Here is a 19,877-nt window from a genome sequence, read left to right on the forward strand (position 1 = left end):
CCCTGGCCCTTACACCACGGACGACTCTGCATCCCCACACCCCCCTCAGGGGGTCTGACCCCTATCCCACCTCAGCGGAAGTGTGGTCAGAGAAGTGACTGAAACACCTGGCCCAGCTACGTATTGGGGGAGGGGGGGGGGCGACGTCACCCTGAAGGGTCCAGCATGTTTCCTCATGTGTTTACAGGAGGTTGGTATGTTGTGCAGTAGGCAATGGCCATGTGGGGAACCTGGCAGATAAACTGGACCGTTTACTCAGCTCATTTAGAGGATTAGGTCATTTAAGAGCACAGTTCTGCAGAAAACATGCTGTAGTTACACCGGAAAGTCAGCATCGTCTGTTCTAGTGTTCTTTCTATGTCCAGTTAACATACATCTGCAACCGCATCATAGCTTTTTAATCAAAGGGGAAACTATGTGAACATATTAGTGCATAAGCCAGATAATCGTAAACACACACTTCCAGCTCAGTGTATTACCATGCGGATGTACTGTAAGGAAGCATTTCACGGTAAGGTCTACACTTGTTGCATTCGGCGCATGTGACAAATAAAGTTGGATTTGATGTAAGCAGTGTACACTTGGTGGTGATAGATCTAGGAGCCTTACTGACCTAAAACGAAATCCCGCTGCAACATTCAAAGTTAGTATTAAAATTACTATTCTTTGAAGGCGTACTTCTGACCCTCTCTGCCATACACCCGTAGTGCTGGGCCATATGGCCAAAGATTATATCTGGATTTTTTCAAAGTTATGGGCAATTCACAATATATATATATATATATATATATATATATATATATATATATATATACACACTGCTCAAAAAAATAAAGGGAACACTTAAACAACACAATGTAACTCCAAGTCAATCACACTTCTGTGAAATCAAACTGTCCACTTAGGAAGCAACACTGATTGACAATAAATTTCACATGCTGTTGTGCAAATGGAATAGACAACAGGTGGAAATTATAGGCAATTAGCAAGACACCCCCAATAAAGGAGTGGTTCTGCAGGTGGTGACCACAGACCACTTCTCAGTTCCTATGCTTCCTGGCTGATGTTTTGGTCACTTTTGAATGCTGGCAGTGCTTTCACTCTAGTGGTAGCATGAGACGGAGTCTACAACCCACACAAGTGGCTCAGGTAGTGCAGCTCATCCAGGATGGCACATCAATGCGAGCTGTGGCAAGAAGTTTTGCTGTGTCTGTCAGCGTAGTGTCCAGAGCATGGAGGCGCTACCAGGAGACAGGCCAGTACATCAGGAGACGTGGAGGAGGCCGTAGGAGGGCAACAACCCAGCAGCAGGATCGCTACCTCCGCCTAAGAATATTTCATTCATTCAGATCTAGGATGTGTTATTTTAGTGTTCCCTTTATTTTTTTGAGCAGTGTGTATATATATATTGTGAATTGCCCATAACTTTGAAAAAAATCCATATATATAAATATATATATTTAAGTTTTATAAATAAGCTTTGCTGTTAAAAGTCAATACATTGCATGTCAAACAGTCAGGCAATAATCTAATGAATTCAGGGCTTGTAAAATTATACCTAGGGTAAATATAAGCCTTCCACAACCATAAGACCCACTAATAATGTAAGTATTTTGTTCTCTCTGCTACAAGCGGTACCAGGCCGCCAAGTCTGGGACCAAAAAGGCTCCTGAACAGCTTCTACCTCCAAGCCATAAGACTGCTGAACACTTAATCAAATGGCCACCCAGACTATTTGCATTGACCTCGTTTATTTATCATTTCTTTGCACTGACATCCTTACGTTGGATCTATTCACACTCACTGGACTCTACCCACACACTAATCACACTAACACACGCTCACATACACACGCATATTGACACCACACACATACTTTCACACTCTTCACATACGCTGCTGCTACTCTGTTTATTATATATCCTGATTGCCTAGTCACTTTTACCCCTACCTACATGTACATGCTGAATTACCTCAACTACCTCGTACCCCTGCACATCGACTCAGTACTGGTAGTCCTTATGTTACCATTTCCTTTTTTTTTATAATCTTTTCTTACTTTTTAACTCTGCATTGTCGGGAGAGGGCTCGTAAATAAGGATTTCACGGTAAAGTCTACACCTGTAATAAAATTTGATTCGATTCATCATTTGCCCCACAGCCAGAGATAAAGACAGGGAAGAAACCACAATTTAGCTACCTATAGGTCGCTATAGCCTTCGTATTTATTTTGTCATTATATTGTTTTCATAGAACTTTAGCAATTAAATTATTAATTTTGAAATTATCTGAATAAATGTTCCATAAATATTTTTACCAAATAGTGCTATCTTCTGTATACCACCCCTATCTTGTCACAACACAACTGATTGGTTCAAACACATTAAGGAAAGAAATTCCACAAAATAACCTTTAACAAGGCACACCAGTTAATTGAAATGCATTCCAGGTGACTACCTCATGAAGCAGGTTGAGAGAATGCCAAGAGTGTGCAAAGCTGTCATCAAGGCAAAGGGTGGCTAATTTTAAGAATCTCAAATATACAACACCTTTTTGGTTACTACATGATTTCAAATGTGTTATTTAATAGTTTTGATGTCTTCCTTATTATTCTACAATGTAGATAATAGTAAAAAAAAAATAGAATGAGTAGGTGTATCCACACTTTTGACTGGTACTGTATTTTTATATAAGATCATCTTTGAGAATTAACCATCACCAAAATTATAACTAGACAGTCAGGGAGAATCTACTATTTAAAAATATGTCATGGCATAGGGCCCCCATTGATTTTGTTATAATGTTTGGGTTTCTCAGATGGCATAATAACACGGCATAAGCCATGGCCAAATGTGTAGAATTGCAGGAAACTAGCTTTAAAACTGTAAAATTCTATGATTGGTTACGGTTTGGTCCGTTCATGGCGTAACGACCAATATTTCTACGTCCATGGACGTCTGGTGTCGGTCGGTGCTCAGTGGGTGAGGATGCTGGTTACAGTAAACGTAAAGAGGGTAGGTGTCACGGTAGGTGTCAGTCAGAGTTGGGAGAGGTGACATTAAATGGAGAGAGAGAAGAGAGAGCAGCAGAGAAAGAGAGAGAGAGAGAGAGGGGGGAGTGAGAGTGAAGGGTTGTCCAGACTGTTTTCACAGTCTTGCTTTGACCACCAGACGACAGAAAGAGAAAAAACAGTTATGAGCTGAACATAACAGTATGTCAGTGGAAGGGTGGACAGTAGCAGGTGACCAAACTGTGGTTTGTGACTACTATGATTTCTCATTGTAGCCAATTCAATTGTAGTAATTCCGTTACTGATTATTCAGCAAGATCGTTACCGATTTGGTAGCAGACTTACGAGTTTTAATCACTTAATCATTCATTTAAAAAACTTTATATCAGTAAAAACACTATAACTAAATTGGTAGGTCTCCCTTTACTTGTTACTTCTGTGAACTTTCATTATCCTCCCTCCTTATAAGGGAGAAAATATCTTAAAGATATGTGGGGTTTTGATAACGGAATTACAAGGCAATGTTTCTTAAACTTACAGAAGGCAAATCATTTCTCCAAAACTAAATATAAAAGTGTCGATATTAGCTGGCGGGGGTATTTATTTCAACGTTGTGTTTTCATGTTTTAAGACTGTTTCTGGAAGACGTTGTCTAAGACCCCTTTACATCTGCTTGGCCAAAAATCAAAGCCTTTGCTTATTCCTAATTTTTGGGATGGAAAATGGTTGAAAAATGTATATTTGTGCCTTCCTTTCCCAAAAAAATATAGACTTTTAGCTTTAATTTGGCACCCAATTTGACATGCCCCTGTGAGCTTCACATGTTGGTGCTCATGGGTCATTTTAGGACCCAAGCTAGACTAAGCTACCTCACCAAACCCCAGCTACTCAATGGTCACCTTTTATTGCAAACCCAACATCAAGGGCATTTCATATTCTTTTTCACCGCAGAAAAGCAGAGGTGATGTCAAGATTTACTGCTTGTTCAAGAGAGGTACAGTAAAACTGAAGTGTTGCCTGTGTCCAAGCACGGTGCAAGGCTGCCAGGGAGCAGACAGGCCGGGGGCAGCAGGGAGAGGGCGAGAGAGTTCTCCTGGGTCAGGAATCCATCACTGTCCACAGGTTCCCAGTCTGCCCAAATGCCTTCCCTAATTAAGATTTTAATCTTGCCGTGTCAAGACAAAAAGGAAAGGCCAATTACCCACAGGAAGGTTACTGATCCCCTCAATGCAGGAAGATGATTGGTCTGTCAGAAAGGGTTAACACAGAGGCACGCACGCACACACATACATACACACTCACAGAGGGCCAGTGTGTGGGATTATGGGGGAGAAACAATCAGAGTTCTCTGCTCTGCTTATCCAGACTGGCGGAGGAGCCCTTTCAATGAGCTGGTTCAGCTCAGACGAGCTCCCGCCGGCTCCAGCGCCTGTTTATGTAGACATTGTGGACTAATTTCAAGCCTTGAGCAGTATTTTGTTGGGCCTTTTTTTTTTTACCGGGAATGTGTACATCGTCGTGCTGCAGACCTGAGTTCCACACTATAGGGTTGTTTCAGCCAGGAAGCAAAGCGGGCCAGTGAGTTGCACAGGGGGATTAGGAGCAAATAATGAAGAATAACAACACAACAATATAGCACAGTTCTTCTCACAGTATGGTTTTCGCACTGAAAGTCAAAAGCAGTAGCCTACTGTATATCCTATCCTTCGCATGAAATGTCAAGATGTGAATGGAGCTCTGTGCTGAGTGCTGACCATCTCTCTGCTTTATCAGCACTACCCACACAACCACCTACAGGATCAGTCCTCCCACATTCCCAGGTAATCCACAGGCACACTATATTGGTTTTCCTTCCAGTGTAAGCTTCCAGGCGGGGGTCATCCGGCAGGTCAAGGAGACTTTAGTAGGCCACGTAGGTTCAACTTCAAAGGAGGTCAACAGGCCTGGAACAACTGAGCCCTCAATTGTGGCTTATCCCAACACAACACACGCCACATGTTCCTGGAGGCACACTGTCAATAGACTTCAACATGTCGCATGGTTGAAAATAGTAAAGAGGCGACAAACGACTGACCGGCAATTATAACGCATTATGGGTCAAATGGTACTCAAATGGTCCTCGCAACACTTCTTCGCAATTTGAAAACAATGTAGAAAGAGGGTAGCATTGACATTGAAGTCACATTACTTTTGCTGTATCAGAGCCGATCAAACTGCCCGATAATATACATTTATAAAGTTGCAAAGGTGACAAACATGCTTGATGTTGTTTATGTTTTCACAGCCAGCAACTCACTTAGACTGCATTATGTTGGGTAATGGTAGAACTTCACTGCCCCCCAGTGGTTATGAGTAGGCCAATGCATGGCTGGAAGAAAAAAAAGGCCTTAACTGAATACAGTTGATTTAATGTCCTTTAAAGAAGGCAACAACAACAAAAAAAGCTGAGGCAAGATAAGTGAAACATCCCATTGTTACTGTCTGCTGTGTCACCTGCATTACCAATAAATTAAAAAAATCACCTACCCTCCAATTGTCCATGGACATTAAACATCATTAAAGCATTTCTATATGATTTACCTTACAGAAAGATATATATTGAATTATTGTTTTCTTCAATCATAAATCATAATTGAGTTATGTCAAGATATTGAACATGTCCCAAAAGCATCGTAGCACTAAAATAATCTTTCATCCATTTAGTTTCAATAGAATTAAGAAGATCTCAGTGCCACGATGCTTTTGGGAACCGAGCCCAGGTAATCTAAATTGTCTGTCCTGTATTTTACAGTTGTTTTGGGAGTTCAGCGCCCTATAGATGTCAGTGTTTCCTTTTCTATGAAATTACATATAATCACTCATCATATGGGCATTTCCATGTAAAAGAACCTATGAGAGACAAAGTGAAGTTTATAGGAGCAGTGTTTTCCATAAGCAGCGGCTGTTGACGAAATAGCCGATAACAGACTCGTTGTAAGCTGGCTACTTTTCCACGTCAGAAAATACCTAGGCTTGTTTTAAGTTAAAAGTTTCAATGCGATGGTCAGAAAAGTATGTACAGCTTTCTCCCGTTAGATTGAGCATAGGCATCTTCTAGTAATCTATTGATAGGACAGGCGCCTGTCAGTCACAAAGCGAGCGATGACAGGGAAATTGCTGGTCTGTCCCATCTCTCTGTACCTGTGTTATTTTTGTACCCTCTGGTGAGTTGTAGTCGAATTTCTTTTCATGGAGGAGGGAGAGTATGATGCTTCTTCGTCATCTCCTGATTGTGATTTACACAACCCATGTCATGTAAGTGGTAATGATGAGTTGAAAACCACTTAAGTGTTGTTTTGTAGCACAGTCATTTATTTTATTTTGCGTGTTTCATAGGCCTATACAGCCACAGTCGGGCGCATAGGCTATTTACTGTGCTTTGACTGAAGACGGAACAGCAAGTGTTGACTACTTTATAAAAGGTGTCGAACTGACTGAATAAAGTCAATCTCTCTTTGACATTCATAAATCATGCAGCATATTTTATATGTCCATGGTATCGCATCGCAACAAGTAAACCAAAATCTTGTTTGTACATTCCTGGCCAGGGCAAGAAATTGCAATGTCTGTACTGTGAGATGCCTAAGACAGCGCTACAGGGAGACAGGTCGGACAGCTGATCGTCCTCGCAGTGGCAGACCACGTGTAACAACACCTGCATAGGACCGGTACATCCGAACATCACACCTGCGGGACAGGTACAAGATGGCAACAAAAACTGCCTGAGTTACACCAGGAACGCACAATCCCTCCATCAGTGCTCAGACTGTCCGCAATAGGCTGAGAGAGGCTGGACTGAGGGCTTGTAGGCCTGTTGTAAGGCAGGTCCTCACCAGACATCACCAGCAACAACGTCGCCTATGGGCACAAACCCACCGTCACTGGATCAGACAGGACTGGCAAAAAGTGCTCTTCACTGACGAGTCGCGGTTTTGTCTCACCAGGGGTGATGGTCAGATTCGCGTTTATCGTTGAAGGAATGAGCATTACACCGAGGCCTGTACTCTGGAGCGGGATCGATTTGGAGGTGGAAGGTCTGTCATGGTCTGGGGCGGTGTGTCACAGCATCCTTGGACTGAGCTTGTTGTCATTGCAGGCAATCTCAACTCTGTGTGTTACAGGGAATACATCCTCCTCCCTCATGTGGTACCCTTCCTGCAGGCTCATCCTGACATGACCTTCCAGCATGACAATGCTACCAGCCATACTGCTCGTTCTGTGCATGATTTCCTGCAAAACAGGAATGTCAGTGTTCTGCCATGGCCAGCGAAGGGCCCGGATCGCAATCCCATTGAGCACGTCTGGGACCTGTTGGATCGGAGGGTGAGGGCTAGGGCCATTCCCCTCAGAAATGTCCGGGAACTTGCAGGTGCCTTGGTGGAAGAGTGGGGTAACATCTCACAGCAAAAACTGGCAAATCTGGTACAGTCCATGAGGAGGAGATGCACTGCAATACTTAATGCAGCTGGTGGCCACACCAGATACTGACTGTTCGTATTGATTTTGACCCCCTCCCTTTGTTCAGGGACACATTATTCAATTTTTGTTAGTCACTGAACTTGTTCAGTTTATGTCAGTTTATGTCTGAGTTGTTGAACCTTATGTTCTTACAAATATTTACACATGTTAAGCTTGCTGAAAATAAACGCAGTTGACAGTGAAAGGACGTTTTTTGCTGAGTTTAGTTGCATCAGAGTTGTTGACTCTAAGAAGGCTATAGGATCCGTCCCACTGTTTTTCATTTTGATTTATATAACTGTTAATAGAAAAGTAAAACAATTGTCATTATTTGTAATTAAGTAGAATGCTTCATTTGAGTTTCACCTGTAGTTGTTGGCTCTTTTCGGAAGGAAAATATCATATTCCTGCTTAAGTTCAGAAATGTTATTTTCTTTACCTTTTTCTAAGATATTGAATAATTTTTCTTACTTTTGATTTCTAAATCAGATTTAACTTTTGCAGAGTATGATTATCATTCCCCTAATGTACACTTTAAAGAGATCACACATTGTACAGGGGACCAGCTTTCCTCTGTCTACATTTGTAATGGTAAAAGTTGTTTTTTTCATTTACATATTTAATCGAATTCGGGTCCAGAAGATGCGCTCTGTTCATTCTCCAAATTCTATTGTTCTATTATTATTTATTGTTATATATTGTAATTAAGCATGATCCGGTATCACTACAGTATATCATGAATTTGAGCCAATTCTTGAATAGCTTTTCTTACTTTTAGAAAAAAAGGAAGTCTTTTGTCGGTGGGAATAGTAATTTCCAGGTATCCTATAAATTATTTGTAATGTTGAAATTTTTCAGCCTCTATCGAGGCTCCCTAAATTTGCCATTTCTATTACTATGTCTGTCAATCTTATCAAACGTGTGATTTAGGTCACCTGCTAAAATAATATCTTGAATGCTATCTATTTATTTATTTATTTATATAGGACTTCGTACATCACCTGATATCTCAAAGTGCTGTACAGAAACCCAGCCTAAAACCCCAAACAGCAAGCAATGCAGGTGTAGAAGCATGGTGGCTAGGAAAAACTCCCTAGAAAGGCCAAAACCTAGGAAGAAACCTAGAGAGGAACCAGGCTATGAGAGGTGGCCAGTCCTCTTCTGGCTGTGCCGGGTGGAGATTATAACAGAACATGGCCAAGATGTTCAAATGTTCATAAATAAAAACTCAACATTAGAAAATGTCATTCTTGGTCCATATGCTTGGATATAAGGGGAAATTGTGTATTCTTATTTATCAAGATGGCTACACCTCTGCTGTTACTACAGTATGTGGCAGCATAGGTCTCTATAACTCAGCTCCTCTTCAAATGTAAAATGTCTCTTTTTTTATACCACCTGCTTTCTTTATTATTCATAATGGAGCCCGTGGACATTCCTTGTATACGTTTTTTATCTGTTCCGTCTATCATTAAAGAAGAAAGATAAACATTTTAACAGACATGACATATGAGGGCTGTGGGCATTCCATAAAATGGGAGGATCATCGTATAAATACATAGTTATTGTATTTAACAAACAAAAAAACACAAAAACAAAGCAAAGTACATCTGTACTTGAGGCGCTATGCCTTTTTAGTACTTTTTAGCTCTGACTCCTCTCCTAATGTACCCCCTAAAAATAGTCTGGATGCATACATTGTACATACTTTATTTTTTTAACCCCAATTTCACGGTATCCAATTGGTAGTAGTTACAGTCTTGTCTCATCGCTGCAACTCCCGTACGGATTTGGGAGAGGCGAAGGTCAAGAGCCATGCATCCTCCGAAACACAACTCAACCAGGCCACACTGCTTCTTGACACAATGCCCATCCAACCCGGAAGCCAGCTGCACCGGCGGAAGGAGGAAACACCGTACACCTGGCGACCGTGTCAGCGTGCACAAAAAAAAAACTTGTGAAACAGACGTCAATGATTGTTTCAGATTTATTCTGGTCCGGACCAACCAAATGTGGTCTTGTTTGGGGCGGAGCTCATTACAATAATAGCCTGTGTGTAAAATAATATCCAAATATGCAAAAGAAGGATATTTCATATTAGAGTGAAAAATCTGAGTCAAAGCGTAATTCCATTACTGTGAAATTGCCCATATGGGAGATTTTCCCGGTCAGGTCTAGCCTCGCAAGCCGCCTGATCTTGCAAGTTTACATGGACATTCGCAACACAGATGTCAAGTCATGTGGTCAGGAACAAAAAAAAGTTTACACGCTAACAACTGAAGGACAATTTGACCATAACCATTTGAGCATTCAAAAGGCTGTTATCCAATTTCTACTGAATTAAATCAGTTTTAGCACTGCTTCACAAGGTAGATGAAGACATTGGTTGCGATATCTCCTAACTAAACAAAATAATCAAGGCTACTGTTACATTAAAAAAAAACTCAGCAGAGGACAGAGGATGTATATGAGTTTTACAGAATCACCAAGACTCTCTCTAGAGATTGTTAGGGGAATTGGCTGGGTTTACACCACATAGATATAGTGGCTTTTGAAAGTATTCACACCCCTTGACTTTTTCCAAATTTTGAGGTGTTGCAAGGTGGGATTAAAAATTGATTTAATTGTCATTTGTTTGTCAATGATTTACACAAAATACTCTAATGTCAAAGTGGAAGAAGAATTGTATCATTTGTAGAAGATTAATAAAACTAGAATACTAATATATACTGTTTTGCAAAAGTATGTGGAGACCCCTTCAAATTTGTGGATTCATCTATTTCAGCCACACCCGTGGCTGACAAGTGTATATAATCGAGCACACAGCCATGCGATCTCCATAGACAAACATTGGCAGTAGAATGGCCTTACTGAAGAGCTCAGTGACTTTCAACGTGGCACTGTCATAGGATGCCACCTTTCCAACAAGTCAGTTAGTAAAATTTATGCCCTGCTAGAGCTGCCCCGGTCAACTGTATGTACTGTAATTGTGAAGGAGCAACAACGGCTCGCAGAAGGAGACCGCCAAGTGCTGAAGCGCGTACAAATTGTCTGTCCTCGTTTGCAACACTCACTATAGATTTCCAAACTGCCTCTGGAAGCAACGTCAGCACAATAACTGTTCGTCGGGAGCTTCATGAAATGGGTTGTCATGGCCGAGCCGTCGCACACAAGCCTAATATAACCATGCGCAATGCCAAGCGTCGGCTGGAGTGGTATAAAGTTTGCCGCAATTGGACTGGAGCAGTGGAAACACGTTCTCTGCAGTGATGAATCACACTTCACCATCTGGCAGTCCAACAGATTAATCTGGGTTTGGCAGATAACAGGAGAACGCTTGTGGCTGAATGGAAGCAAGTCCTCGCATCAATGTTTCACCATCTAGTGGAAAGCCTTCCCAGAAGAGTTGAGGCTGTTGTGGCAGCAAAGGGGGGGACCAACTCCGAATTAATCCCTATGATTTTGGAATTAGATGTTCGACGAGCAGGTGTCCACATACCTTTGGTCATGTAGTGTATCTTGATTACATAAGTATTTTACCCCATGAGTCAATAAATGTTAGAATCATCTTTGGTAGCGGTTACAGCTGTGAGTCTTTCTAAGTAAGTCTCTAAGAGCTTTGCACACCTGGATTGTACAATATTTGCACATTATTCTTTTAAAAAATGATCTTGGCTCTGTCAAGTTGGTGGTTGATCTTTGCTAGACAGCCATTTTCAAGTCTTGCATAGATTTTCAAGCCAATTTAAGTCAAAACTGTAACTAGACCACTTGGTAAGCAACTAGTGTATATTTGGCCTTGTGTTTTAGGTTATTGTCCTGCTAAACGGTGAATTTGACTCCCAGTGTCTGTTGGAATGCAGACTGAACCAGGTTTTCTTCTAGGATTTTGCCTATACTTAGCTCTATAGCGTTTTTAAAAACTTTTTAGTTATTGCTGATGACAAGCATATGTACCCATAACATGATGCAGCCACCACCATACTTAGAAATATGAAGAGTGGTACTCTTCATATTGTATGTGTTGTGTTGCATTTACTTCAAACATAATGTATTCAGGCCATGAAGTCAATTTCTTTGCCACATTTCTTTTCACATGTTCCACTACAAATTGTCATAAACAAATCACACAAATATGAAACCGCAAGCTCCCAGCTACTATCTAATCAATGCAACATTGGCATTATCCCCCTCTTCAGTTTTAATTAATTTGTAAACATTTCAAAAACATTATTCCACTTTGACATTATGGGGTAGTGTGTGTAGGACAGTGACACAAAATCTAAATTTAATCAATTTTAAATTCAAGCTGTAACACAAAATGCGGAAAAAGTCAAGGGGTGTGAATACTTTCTGAAGGCACTGTATAGGGGAATTCTCAACACTACCATATACACATCAATAGCATTTACCAGAAGACTGAGAATTAAACATGAGTCACTCCTTAGAACAGCTGTGATGACTGCCACACAAACAAACATTTTCACTTCACTGATCACTTCACAATCTACTCTGTCAAAAAGATGTCTCTTATTGCTGTCAATAAATGAAACAATTTGTATTTTACCATAGGCTTTAGGCTATAATGTATAATTTAAAGTTGTCACAAGACCATGTAATGTTTGTTTACTTATTTCCATGTCACTGCGGTGATATTTCTTTGTATTTGAGATACGACAGGAAATGGTGACGTCAATCTGTTTCTACTAAAGCTGTTTGATATCTGAAGGACAGTGACTTATGAAAGCGAGAAAATGTGTAATTTCCTTCTTGAAAATTCACAAAATATTCCAGATAATACCTTTTCTGTTTTCAAGTCACTGCAAAGTGTGATTTATTCATAAACAAATACAAACAATTCTTGTCAATAAGACCATTTGCACATTGCAGTGTGCAAATGAGAAAATGCATAGGGGAATAAAGGGAATTCGTTAGTGTGTGCTCTTGAAAAAATACTACCAATGCATTCTAATGGAAATTATTTTGGTGATTGATTTTAATATAGAAACATGTATTCTCCATGACACCAGCTACAGTTGAAGTCGGAAGTTTATATACACCTTAGCCAAAAACATTTAAACTCAGTTTTTCACAATTCCTTACATTTAATCTGAGTAAAAATTCCCTGTTTTAGGTCAGTTAGGATCACCACTTTATTTTGAGAATGTTAAATGTCAGAATAATAGTAGATAGATGTCACGTTCTGACCTTTATTTCCTTTGTCTTGTCATTATTTAGTATGGTCACGGCGTGAGTTGGGGTGGGCAGTCTATGTTTGTTTTTCTATGATTTGGGGATTTCTATGTTTCGGCCTAGTATGGTTCTCAGAGGCAGGTATCATTAGTTGTCTCTGATTGAGAATCATACTTAGGTAGCCTGGGTTTCACTGTGTGTTTGTGGGTGTTTGTTTCCGTGTCTTTCACCACACGGTACTGTTTTGGGTTTCGTTCATTCCACGTTTATTGTTTTTGTATTCAGTTGTTCATGTGTACTATTTCTTATTAAAAGAACCATGGACACTTACCACGCCGCATATTGGTCCTCCGATCCTTTTCGCCTCTCCTCTTCGGAAGAAGAGGAGGAAATCCCTTACAATATAATTATTTCTTTCAGCTTTTATTTTTCATCACATTCTCAGTGGGTCAGACATTTACATACACTCAATTAGTATTTGGTAGCAATTCCTTCAAATGGTTTAACTTGGGTCAAATGTTTTGGGAAGCCTTCCACAAGCTTCCCACAATAAGCTGGGTGAATTTTGGTCCATTCCTCCTGACAGAGCTGGTGTAACTGAGTCAGGTTTGTAGGCCTCCTTGCTCGCACACACTTTTTCAGTTCTGCCCACAAACGTTCTATAGGATTGAGGTCAGGGCCTTGTGATGGCCACTCCAATACATTGACTTTGTTGTCCGTAAGCCATTTTGCCACAACTTTAGAAGTATGCTTTTGGTCATTCTACATTTGGAAGACTCATTTGCAACCAAGCTTTAACTTCCTGACTGATGTCTTGAGATGTTTCTTCAATATATCCACATAATTTGAATTCCTCATGATGCCATCTATTTTGTGAAGTGCACCAGTCCCTCCTGCAGCAAAGCACCCCCACAACATGATGCTGCCACCCCCGTGCTTCACAGTTGGGATGGTGTTCTTCGGCTTGCAAGCCTCCCCCTTTTTCCTCCAAATATAACAATGGTCATTATGGCCAAACAGTTCTATGTTTGTTTCATCAGACCAGAGAACATTTCTCCAAAAAGTACGATCTTTGTTTCCATATGCAGTTGCAAACTGTAGTCTGGCTTTTTTATGGCGGTTTTCGAGCAGTGGCTTCTTCCTTGCTGAGCGGCCTTTCAGGTTATGTCGATATAGGACTCGTTTTACTGTGGATATAGATACTTTTGTACCTGTTTCCTCCATCTTCACAAGGTCCTTTGCTGTTGTTCTGGGATTGATTTGCACTTTTTGCACCAAAGTACGTTCATCTCTAGGAGACAGAACGCGTCCCGTTCCTGAGCTGTATGACGGCTGCGTGGTCCCATGGTGTTTATACTTGCATACTATTGTTTGTGCAGATGAACGTGGTACCTTCAGGCATTTGGAAATTGCTCCCAAGGATGAACCAAACTTGTGGAGGTCTACAATTTTTTTTCTGAGGTCATGGCTGATTTCTTTTGTATTTTCCCATGATGTCAATCAAAGAGACACTGAGTTTGAAGGTAGGCCTTGAAATACATCCACAGGTACACCTCAAATTGACTCAAATTATGTAAATTAGCCTATCCGAAGCTTCTAAAGCCATTACATCATTTTCTGGATTTTTCCAAGCTGTTTAAAGGCACAGTCAACTTAGTGTATGTAAACTTCTGACCCTCTGGAATTGTGATACAGTGAATTATTGTCACGAGGGACTAGGTGGGTGCAGGAATCAGACGCAGAGAGAGTTCCACTGAGGTTAAGTGCTTTACTCAGGCACAACAAAATAATAAGCCCAACAAATACAGGGCGCGGGACACACAACGAGACAACCCAAAAACCACAGGGTGCCAAGTTAAAGAAAATAAAATCCACCACTACCTAAAATGCACACACGTAACATAAAGACAATCCCGCACAAAACAAGGGCGGGTCTACGTACTAAATATAGGGAAGCTAATTAAACCAAACAACAGAAACACAGGTGAAACTAATAAGACAAAACAAACAGACAAACGAAAAAGGGATCGGTGGCGGCTAGATGGACGGTGACGACGACCGCCGAGCACCGCCCGAACAGGCAGGGGAGCCAACTTCGGCGGAAGTCGTGACAATTATAAGTGAAATAATCGGTCTGTAAACAATTGTTGGAAAAATTACTTGTGTCATGCACAAAGTAGATGTCCTAACTGACTTGCCAAAATGATAGTTTGTTAACAAGAAATTTGTGAAGTGGTTGAAAAATGAGTTTTAATGACTCCAACCTAAGTGTATGTCAATTTCCGACTTCAACTGAATATACCCAACCTCCATTTGGCAATTCCTGGGCGAAACAATTGCTTCTGAAAGGGACAGTCGTTCTTGCAAGCTCAAGGTCAACCATAAATCTACAGTCGTGGCCAAAGGTTTTGAGAATGACACAAATATTCATTTTCACAAAGTCTGCTGCCTCAGTTTGTATGATGGCAATTTGAATATACTCCAGAATGTTATGAAGAGTAATCAGATGAATTGCAATGAATTGCCATGCAAATGAACTGAATCCCCAAAAAACATTTCCACTGCATTTCTGCCCTGCCACAAAAGGACCAGCTGACATCATGTCAGTGATTCTCTCGTTAGCACAGGTGTGAGTGTTGACGAGGACAAGGCTGGAGATCACTCTGTCATGCTGATTGAGTTCGAATAACAGACTGGAAGCTTCAAAAGGAGGGTGGTGCTTGGAATCATTGTTCTTCCTCTGTCAACCATGGTTACCTGCAAGGAAACACGTGCCGTCATCATTGCTTTCCACAAAAAGGGATTCACAGGCAAGGATATTGCTGCCAGTAAGATTGCACCTAAATCAACCATCATCAAGAACTTCAAGGAGAGTGGTTCAATTGTTGTGAAGAAGGCTTCAGGGCGCCCAAGAAAGTCCAGCAAGCGCCAGGACCGTCTCCTAAAGTTGATTCAGCTGCAGGATCAGGGCACCACCAGCACAGAACTTACTCAGGAATGGCAGCAGGCAGGTGTGAGTGCATCTGCACGCACAATGAGGCAAAGACTTTTGGAGGATGGCCTGGTGTCAAGAAGGGCAGCAAAGAAGTCACTTTCCAATTGTTTGGGGCATCCGGAAAAAAAGCTTGTCAGGAGAAGACAATGTGAGCGCTACCATCAGTCCTGTGTCATGCTAACAGGCAGGCATCCTGAGACCATTCATGTGTGGGGTTGCTACTTCCCTACTCACTAATGCTCTTGTGGCTGAATGGAAGCAAGTCCCCACAGCAATGTTCCAACATCTAGTGGAAAGCCTTCCCAGAAGAGTTGAGGCTGTTATAGCAGCAAAGGGGGGACCAACTCCGAATTAATGCCCATGATTTTGGAATTAGATGTTCGACGAGCAGGTGTCCACATACACTACATGACCAAAAGTATCTTGATTACATAAGTATTTTACCCCATGAGTCAATAAATGTTAGAATCATCTTTGGTAGCGGTTACAGCTGTGAGTCTTTCTAAGTAAGTCTCTAAGAGCTTTGCACACCTGGATTGTACAATATTTGCACATTATTCTTTTAAAAAATTATCCAAGCTCTGTCAAGTTGGTTGTTGATCTTTGCTAGACAGCCATTTTCAAGTCTTGCATAGATTTTCAAGCCAATTTAAGTCAAAACTGTAACTATGCCACTTGGTAAGCGACTCCAGTGTATATTTGGCCTTGTGTTTTAGGTTATTGTTCTGATGAAAGGTGAATTTGACTCCCAGTGTCTGTTGGAATGTAGACTGAACAAGGTTTTCCTCTAGGATTTTGCCTATGCTTAGCTCTATTGCAGTTTTTTAAATTTATTTTTTATAGTCATTGCTGATGACAAGCACATAACATGATGCAGCCACCACCATTCTTGGAAATATGAAGAGTGGTACTCTTCATATTTAATGTGTTGTGTTGGATTGCCCAAAACATAACATATTCAGGACATAAGGTTAATTTCTTTGCCACTTTTTTTGCAGCTTTACTTTAGTGCCTTGTTGCAAACAGGATGCATGTTTTGGAATATTTGTTTATCTTGTGCAGGCTTCCTTCTTTTCACTCTGTCATTTAGGTTAGTATTATGGAGTAACTACAATGTTGTTGTAACTACAATCCATCCTCAGTTTTATCCTATCGCAGCCACTAAACTCCAAATCAGGGTTCTCCAACAGGTTGAAAGTACATGCGTGTTCCACCGCAAACAAATCACACAAGTATGACATTGCAAGCTCCCAGCTACTATCTCATCAATGCAACATTATCCCCCCCCCCCCCCCCATACTTATTGACTCAAGACATTTCAGCTTGTAATTTTTAATTAATTTGTAAACACTTCTTAAAACATTATTCCACTTTGACATTATGGGGTAGTGTGTGTAGGCCAGTGACACAATCTCAATTGAATCCGTTTTAAATGCAGGCTGTAACACAAAATGTGGAAAAAGTCAAGGGGTGTGAATACTTTCTGAAGGCACTGTATAGGGGAATTCTCAACACTACCATATACGCATCAATAGCATTTACAAGAAGACAGAGAAAAACATGAGCCACTCCTTAGAACAGCTGTGGTGACTGCCACACAAACAAAAACATTTTCACTTCACAATCTACTCTTTCAAAAAGCTGCCTGTCTTATTGCTGTCAATAAATGAAACAATTTGTATTTTACCATAGTCTTTAGACTATAACGTATCATTTCAAGTTGTCATAAGTTCAACATGTACAAAACAAGACCATGTAATGTTTGTTTACTTATTTTTGTGTCACTGCGGTGATGTCTCTTTGTATTTGAGATATGACAGGAAATGGTGACGTCAATCTGTTTCTACTAAAGCTGTTTGATATCTGAAGGACAGTGACTTATGAAAGTGAGAAAATTTGTAATTTCCTTCTTGAAAATTCACAAAATATTCCAGATAATACCTTTTCTGTTTTCAAGTCACTGCATCACACTGCAAAGTGTGATTTATTCATAAACAAATAAAAACGATTCTTGTCAATAAGACCATTTGCATAGGGGAATGGTCTTAAGAAAATGCATAGGGGAATAAAGGGAATTCGTTAGTGTGTGCTCTTGAACAAGTATTACAACTGCATTCTAATGTGAATTATTTTGGTGATTGATTGTAATATAGAAACATGTATTCTCCATGACACCATCTATATACCCAACCTCCATTTGGCACTCCCTGGGCAAAACGATGGGTTCTGAAGAGGACAGTTGTTCTTGCAAACTCAGGGTCAACCATAAATCAATATCTAGAATCACAGACACGCCTCACTGTATTCTGGCTCAAATATGATATGGGTACACAGATGTGAGCAACTGACGCCCTTCATGATGATTTCAGATTTTTTTGTGTCCCCCAACCCCATCAAAGTTTACAATCCCTGATCTAGAGGGAGTAGCTTATGGTAGGGGTTTTCAAACCTCTCCTCTGGGGACCCCCAGCCGTTCCATGTATTTTAATTATTCCACAGCTAGCACAGGGGATTGTAAAATGTTCACCTAATCATCAAGCCCTTGAATAGGTGAATCAGGTGAGCTCAGGGCTACAACGAAATTGTGAATCGTTTTGGGTCCTAGAGGTTTGAAAACCACCGGCCTGTGTAATAGCCTATAGGTCCCAATTGTTCATTATTTTATAATGTGTAAACTATTCCAGACAGTTGGTATCCACTCATCATTTAGCCTACGCAGGCTCGTTCACACAATCGGAACACATCAGGAGCAAACCCCCGATCTCTCAATTTCGAAAAGCATTTAAAACTGAACTGAGCAGGATTAATGGTTAGTTCACTTTTCTATTGTTACAAAAGGAAGACTATTGGGGCGTGACTGAGGTGCTTCAATGAATGTGTGTGCCAGAGTTGTAGCCGACAGCTACAGGCTACAGCCACTGTCATTTAACAGCCGTTACGTTACATAGTAGCGAGAAGCAGACAATTGCGCAATAGTGGGCTGGCGATTATCACGACAGTTTAGTTGGTTATTATTGAAAAATAACAATTGCCAATCAAAACTCAAGTTTGTGTTTTATTATTTGTGTAGGCTGTTAACTGAGATGTGTTTAACTATTAAGGTAGCTATGCTATCTCACCGGATGTCTGCCAACGTTTCACTTGCGCTCGAGCTCAATGCAACAGCATAAAAGATGAGCAGCAAAATATTTTGTTACAAAATATAACCACATTTTCCATTACCTTAGTGAAGTCTTCCAGTCCTGCGGGTTTCCCAACGATACAGCTCACTGAAATGATCAAATCAAATATATTTCCCACAACGTGTAAGACTTGTTTACAAAGTTTCTGCCAGATCTCTGATTGGTCCCAGTAACATAAAGGCGACGCCCCAAACTCCAGTCTGTCGGAGAATTACTATAAACTGTTTTATCAAAACTCCGCTGGGTGGTGGTCGTTATCCACGATTGAAGGATTTAGACCATGTCATCTGACCATAACACCGGTTCCAATCCAAGTCCACTTCTATTGTAACTCTATGTCAACACCCAAGGTGCTAGAATTCTATAGATAAAACGTATCGGTGCTCATCGGCCATTGGACAGAAACATTACAAAACAAGTTGGAAATCGCAAATTTAACAATGAGTGGTTTGGAAGGAATCAGTGGCTAACTGCAAGCATTGTAAAGCAATCACTAGCCTGCTATTCAGTGGAGTAGATGTGTGGTCCAAGTCTAGGTTTAACACTCCTTAAGGATCGGTGTCCGGCTAGCGGGACAACTTCCAGTGAAACGGGAGGGCGCGCAATTCAAATAAATAATGATAAATATGATGGATTTTAAACATTAAAGTACATAGAAGTGTCTTATATCAGCTGAAAGCTTAAATTCTTGTTACTGCACTGTCCGATTTACAGTAGCTATTACAGCAAAAACATGCCATTCGATTGTTTGAGGACAGCGCCCCACATCAAAATATTTTTCCACCTGCACAGGTTTCATACATTCACATAAAAATATTAAATATTCACTTACTTTTTTGAAAATCTTCCTCTGATTTGTCATCCAAAGGGTCCCAGCTATAACATATAGTGTTGTTTTGATAGATAAAAATCCTTCTTAATATCCCAAAAAGTCAGTTTAGTTGGCACCATCGATTTGAGTAATCCACTCGTTCAATTTGCAGACAAAGGAATCTGAAAA

General features: G+C 40.6%; 1 protein-coding gene across 1 annotated transcript in view; it reads right to left on the reverse strand.

Moving 5' to 3' along the window:
* LOC139407422 (cyclin D2, a) overlaps window positions 1–19,025 on the reverse strand; it is a 208,625-nt gene extending 189,600 nt beyond the window's left edge. The window contains exon 1 of the mRNA XM_071151193.1: window positions 18,918–19,025. The gene's annotated coding sequence lies outside the window, so the exon portion shown is untranslated. The remainder of the gene's footprint in view (window positions 1–18,917) is intronic.
* Window positions 19,026–19,877: the final 852 nt, after the last annotated feature.

Source organism: Oncorhynchus clarkii, chromosome 1, assembly GCF_045791955.1.
Source record: "Oncorhynchus clarkii lewisi isolate Uvic-CL-2024 chromosome 1, UVic_Ocla_1.0, whole genome shotgun sequence".
Classification (NCBI taxonomy): Eukaryota; Metazoa; Chordata; class Actinopteri; order Salmoniformes; family Salmonidae; genus Oncorhynchus; species Oncorhynchus clarkii.